The sequence below is a fragment of the Schistocerca gregaria genome, chromosome X (assembly GCF_023897955.1).
Source record: "Schistocerca gregaria isolate iqSchGreg1 chromosome X, iqSchGreg1.2, whole genome shotgun sequence".
In the NCBI taxonomy this organism is placed as follows: Eukaryota; Metazoa; Arthropoda; class Insecta; order Orthoptera; family Acrididae; genus Schistocerca; species Schistocerca gregaria.
This window is the reverse complement of record NC_064931.1, coordinates 371,678,041-371,683,472: the sequence shown is the minus strand read 5'-3', so window position 1 is coordinate 371,683,472 and position 5,432 is coordinate 371,678,041. Positions and strand designations below refer to the sequence as shown.

The following is a 5,432-nucleotide window of genomic DNA, read 5'->3' as shown; positions in this document are numbered from 1 at the left end:
GGAAGCAGATGTGATGAGAATATTGTGCAATGAAAACAAAAACCTGACAGTAGACTCTCTAATATGCCATTCCTAATTGAAACTAAGTCTACAAAAACCAAATGAACGAAAATTATCATTTATTCGTAGTGATTACAATATAACTGCTGGTGATACTGCCGCAATAAAAACAAAAAGCGCCTAATGAATGAGGTTTTCAGTTTTCAGAGAGCTGAAGACAGATAGAATCCAAAGTAACAGGAAGAGGTTAATCTAGGTGAGCATGGGACGGAATTTCTATGCATCTCCTCGCGGCTGACCTCTCTCGTATTTGTTGTGTACCTCGTGCGTTGTACAAAAAAGTGTGGAAATGGAAATGAGCGTTTGGCGTCATTGGCCGGGAGACCCTTACTGGGCAGGTCCAGCCGCCTTGGTACAGGTCTTATTACATTCGACGCCACATTGGGCGACCTGCGCGCCGGATGGGGATGAAATGGTGATGAAGACAACATAACACCTAGTCCCTGAACGGAGAAAATCGCCGACACAGGACGGCAGTCCGTCACACTGACCATTCAGCTATCTTTTTTATTTTATTTTGTTGATATCATTTTGTTCGATTTTGTTCGTTGTATTTCTTCGGGGTGGAAGTCCCATGACGCTTGTTCAAGTTGATCGTTGATCCATTAACTCAGTTTTGTTAGTACAGAGGGCAGCTAACCCGCACACCGAACACTCTGAGCTACCGTGCCGGCATCTTCACGATTTTGCGTGTCATCCTTGCGCAGGGGCCATGCTAATTTTTTCTGTCTCGTTCCCATGTACCGCCGAAGCGATTACAGCTATCGGGGCGGACACCCAAAAGTATGATTTCACGAGATGGGAACTAAACCGGTGACCCTCAAGTCGTCACTCACAGACTATAGCCGAACCACCACGGCAGATGACGCATAAGTCGGGCCATTGCACCCTCTCTTCGCAGAACAGTGACACACTGTTTTGGAGTGAACTGTAGCTTGCCAAAGCTGTATTTAGTCAGTGGTCCTTAGTATGGTGACGTTGGTGGATCCTCGCGTCCTGGTCGTGTTTTTACATCCTCACGGTCGCTGTAACTTCCAAATGGAGTTAGCTCCATCAAGGCATTGCAATCGTCGGACGGGGACAGCCAGTTGGAGTTACCTCCGTCGAGGCACTGAGATCGTCACACAGGTCTCGTATATTCCTTGTATCGGAAGCCCCTATCGTGATTTACATGCCAAGATTGCGATAGGGCTTCATGTAAAGAACTTGGACGTCTTCTCGATGCAGGATCATCATCTGTGACTTCGTAGGTGGCCCCTGACAAGAAACATAGGATTCGGTATGGGCCTATTATGCATTTTAATAATTTTTCTAGTAGCCCAACCTCCCGTACAGACATAAAAATTCAGTCTACAAGGACGAGCCAAAAATTATGGCAACTAGTTCAGCAACGTGCGCTGAACCTTGTGCTTCAGAGTACTTCTGCCTACCCCAGCATTGTATTCTGTCATCTGATATGCAAGAGATTGCCGCTTATTCTGCTTTGCAGGTTGAGCAACCCTCTGACTATCACTTTCTGTGATGAGGCGTGGACGTCCAACACTTTCTCATCTATTCGTGATTTCGCCTCCTTCATTCAGTTTCCGTAGATGCTCACGATAATAGCCTATGACAGCCAACCAGCTTCAGCGTTTCCGATAGACTCCTTCCCAAGCAACAGATCATAAAAATCCGCCCCTTGTCAAAGCCACTTATGTCAGTGAATTTCTGCGTTTGCCACCTATATCGTCCCTAGATTGATTTTCCATTGGCTTCCAATCCTCTTATATACTTTTCTTACAGCTTCAAGTGCCCTCAACACCAGCAGGCTGCATTCACTCTCGCGGTGTGCAGTAGGCACTGATCCGCGGGCTGTGACATGAACATTGTGTGTGTCGATGAAGCAGTTTTTACAAGATGAAGAAATAAAACTGACTTAAATATTAAATAGCTGATATGTTTTTGCGTTTCAGACATTGGATGAATATTGTGACATTTCAAAACCATCACATAACATTTTAGATGCCGAAATGTTTAATATGAGAGTCCGTTGTGCCTTATACCAATTGTAGGCCTAAAAATGAAGTTAACTGCATTCTTCCAGTAACTCCGAGTGACTCAGATTGCCTTTCTATTTGTATGCTTGTGAGCTTACCATAGTATTTTAGCCAACAAGTGTTTGGATGTTTATAGGTTTGATCAAACTGGTTTGGTACATTGACTCATTTACGCCCAAAAATTCTTAGAATGTTATTTTTGAGAAACATGTGATTTGTAGCAATTTAGACGTGGAAACAGCATTGAGAAATTTAAATCTAGTGGCCACACTCATGTTTTAGACATCAGTTTTGATGGATTTGTGTGTGTGTGTGGGGGGGGGGGGGGGGGAGGGGGCGGGAGGGGAGGAATAACATTGTGATAATTTTGCATATGCATATGAAGATGCAGATTCAAGACACTGAATTAAAACTGTGACATTACAGTGACAAGTACGGAGGTCAGTGTTCCCCCTTAAAAGGGCGATTACTACACTCCTGGAAATTGAAATAAGAACACCGTGAATTCATTGTCTCAGGAAGGGGAAACTTTATTGACACATTCCTGGGGTCAGATACATCACATGATCACACTGACAGAACCACAGGCACATAGACACAGGCAACAGAGCATGCACAATGTCGGCACTAGTACAATGTATATCCACCTTTCGCAGCAATGCAGGCTGCTATTCTCCCATGGAGACGATCGTAGAGATGCTGGATGTAGTCCTGTGGAACGGCTTGCCATGCCATTTCCACCTGGCGCCTCAGTTGGACCAGCGTTCGTGCTGGACGTGCAGACCGCGTGAGACGACGCTTCATCCAGTCCCAAACATGCTCAATGGGGGACAGATCCGGAGATCTTGTTGGCCAGGGTAGTTGACTTACACCTTCTAGAGCACGTTGGGTGGCACGGGATACATGCGGACGTGCATTGTCCTGTTGGAACAGCAAGTTCCCTTGCCGGTCTAGGAACGGTAGAACGATGGGTTCGATGACGGTTTGGATGTACCGTGCACTATTCAGTGTCCCCTCGACGATCACCAGAGTTGTACGGCCAGTGTAGGAGATCGCTCCCCACACCATGATGCCGGGTGTTGGCCCTGTGTGCCTCGGTCGTGTTCCCTTGCCGGTCTAGGAATGGTAGAACGATGGGTTCGATGACGGTTTGGATGTACCGTGCACTATTCAGTGTCCCCTCGACGATCACCAGAGGTGTACGGCCAGTGTAGGAGATCGCTCCCCACCCGGATGCCGGGTGTTGGCCCTGTGTGCCTCGGTCGTATGCAGTCCTGATTGTGGCGCTCACCTGCACGGCGCCAAACACGCATACGACCATCATTGGCACCAAGGCAGAAGCGACTCTCATCGCTGAAGACGACACGTCTCCATTCGTCCCTCCATTCACGCCTGTCGCGACACCACTGGAGGCGGGCTGCACGATGTAGGGGCGTGAGCGGAAGACGGCCTAACGGTGTGCGGGACCGTAGCCCAGCTTCATGGAGACGGTTGCGAATGGTCCTCGCCGATACCCCAGCAGCAACAGTGTCCCTAATTTGCTGGGAAGTGGCGGTGCGGTCCCCTACGGCACTGCGTAGGATCCTACGGTCTTGGCGTGCATCCGTGCGTCGCTGCGGTCCGGTCCCAGGTCGACGGGCACGTGCACCTTCCGCCGACCACTGGCGACAACATCGATGTACTGAGGAGACCTCACGCCCCACGCGTTGAGCAATTCGGCGGTACGTCCACACGGCCTCCCGCATGCCCACTATACGCCCTCGCTCAAAGTCCGCCAACTGCACATACGGTTCACGTCCACGCTGTCGCGGCATGCTACCAGTGTTAAAGACTGCGATGGAGCTCCGTATGCCACGGCAAACGGCAGACACTGACGGCGGCGGTGCCCAAATGCTGCGCAGCTAGCGCCATTCGACGGCCAACACCGCGGTTCCTGGTGTGTCCGCTGTGCCGTGCGTGTGATCATTGCTTGTACAGCCCTCTCGCTGTGTCCGGAGCAAGTATGGTGGGTCTGACACACCGGTGTCAATGTGTTCTTTTTTCCATTTCCAGGAGTGTATTTTGTCTGGTTAGCTTATGTGAAAAGAAGTAACAGAATGATAGGACATGTTTTAAGACACCAGGGAATAACTCCTGTGGTACTACAGGAATCTGGGATTACAAAAATGACAGGAGAAGGCACATGTTCGACAGCACTTTATAGTAATATTAGTTAATTATTCTAGTTTGTTACCCATATAATCAAACACAGTGTAAAACAATTTCTTTCATAAAATGGGTTTGACAGATTTATTGAATGCATTTACTTGAGTGGTGCATTTTATACGTTCTGGCAGCTTATTTTATGATGCTATAGCTGAATGATAAGCGCTCTCTTGACACACACTTGTGCTCGAAACTTTTACATGAATATGTCTTCTTAATTTAGTATGGTGCTCATGCATAAGGAGCGTTTGGGATAAAGACTTTGTTCTTCTTCATGATACTTTTCCTTACAGGCAATACAGTTTCTAAAATGTGGATGGAGGGAACTTGAAGAATATTTAAATCTCCAAAAAATTTTATTTCTATTGTTTGCTTTTTTATTTATTCTGATTATTCTCTTTTGCTTACTGCATGTTGCAAAGGCATGAGGAGAACACTCCAAAAGATAACATCATATCTTAACATCGAGGGTATCTGAGAAAAATACAGAGTTGTTACAGTTTAGTGAGTTGCATTGCTGGATACGTTAACTTGGGTAGTTATGAGATTAAGGAAGATATGTGAGGGTTTCATTTTAAATTTCTAGTGGGTTAAGGCCCAGAAAATTCGTCTCAGTGATATTTTTAATTTCACGATTGTTCATGTGAATTACTGCCTTTCCTGAATTTTTATTTTGCTGGGACAGAATTTGTGAAGTAACAGTTTTTTTTGGGCTTAAGATAAGACTTTTTCTATAGAGCAATTGGGAAACATTATCTGCTATGACAAATGCAGCAGTGGTATGATATTCTCTATTTTTTACTTCAGTAAGCAGACTGGTGTCATTTGCAAACAATATTGCTTCTGTATCCTTTACTCGTGAGAGGAGGTCACTAATGTACACTAGGAAAAGAAATGTACATCATCTGCATCATACTCCTCAACCCACCTAATGGTGTGTGGCGGAGGGTACTTTTTATACCACTAATTGAGCCCACCAACCCTATTTCACTCGCGAATAGCGCATGGGAAGAATGATTGTCGGTAAGCCTCTGTATTAGCTCTAATTTATCGAATTTTCTCCTCGTGGTCATTATGCGAGATGTATGTAGGGGGAAGTAATACGTTGTCCGGCTTTTTCCGAAAAGTGCT

The 5,432-nt window shown here is 46.2% G+C and overlaps 1 pseudogene; it reads right to left on the bottom strand.

The window, feature by feature from the left end:
- Positions 1 to 722: 722 nt before the first annotated feature.
- LOC126300056 (U6 spliceosomal RNA) lies at positions 723 to 816 on the bottom strand (annotated as a pseudogene).
- Between the last annotated feature and the right edge of the window lie 4,616 nt (positions 817 to 5,432).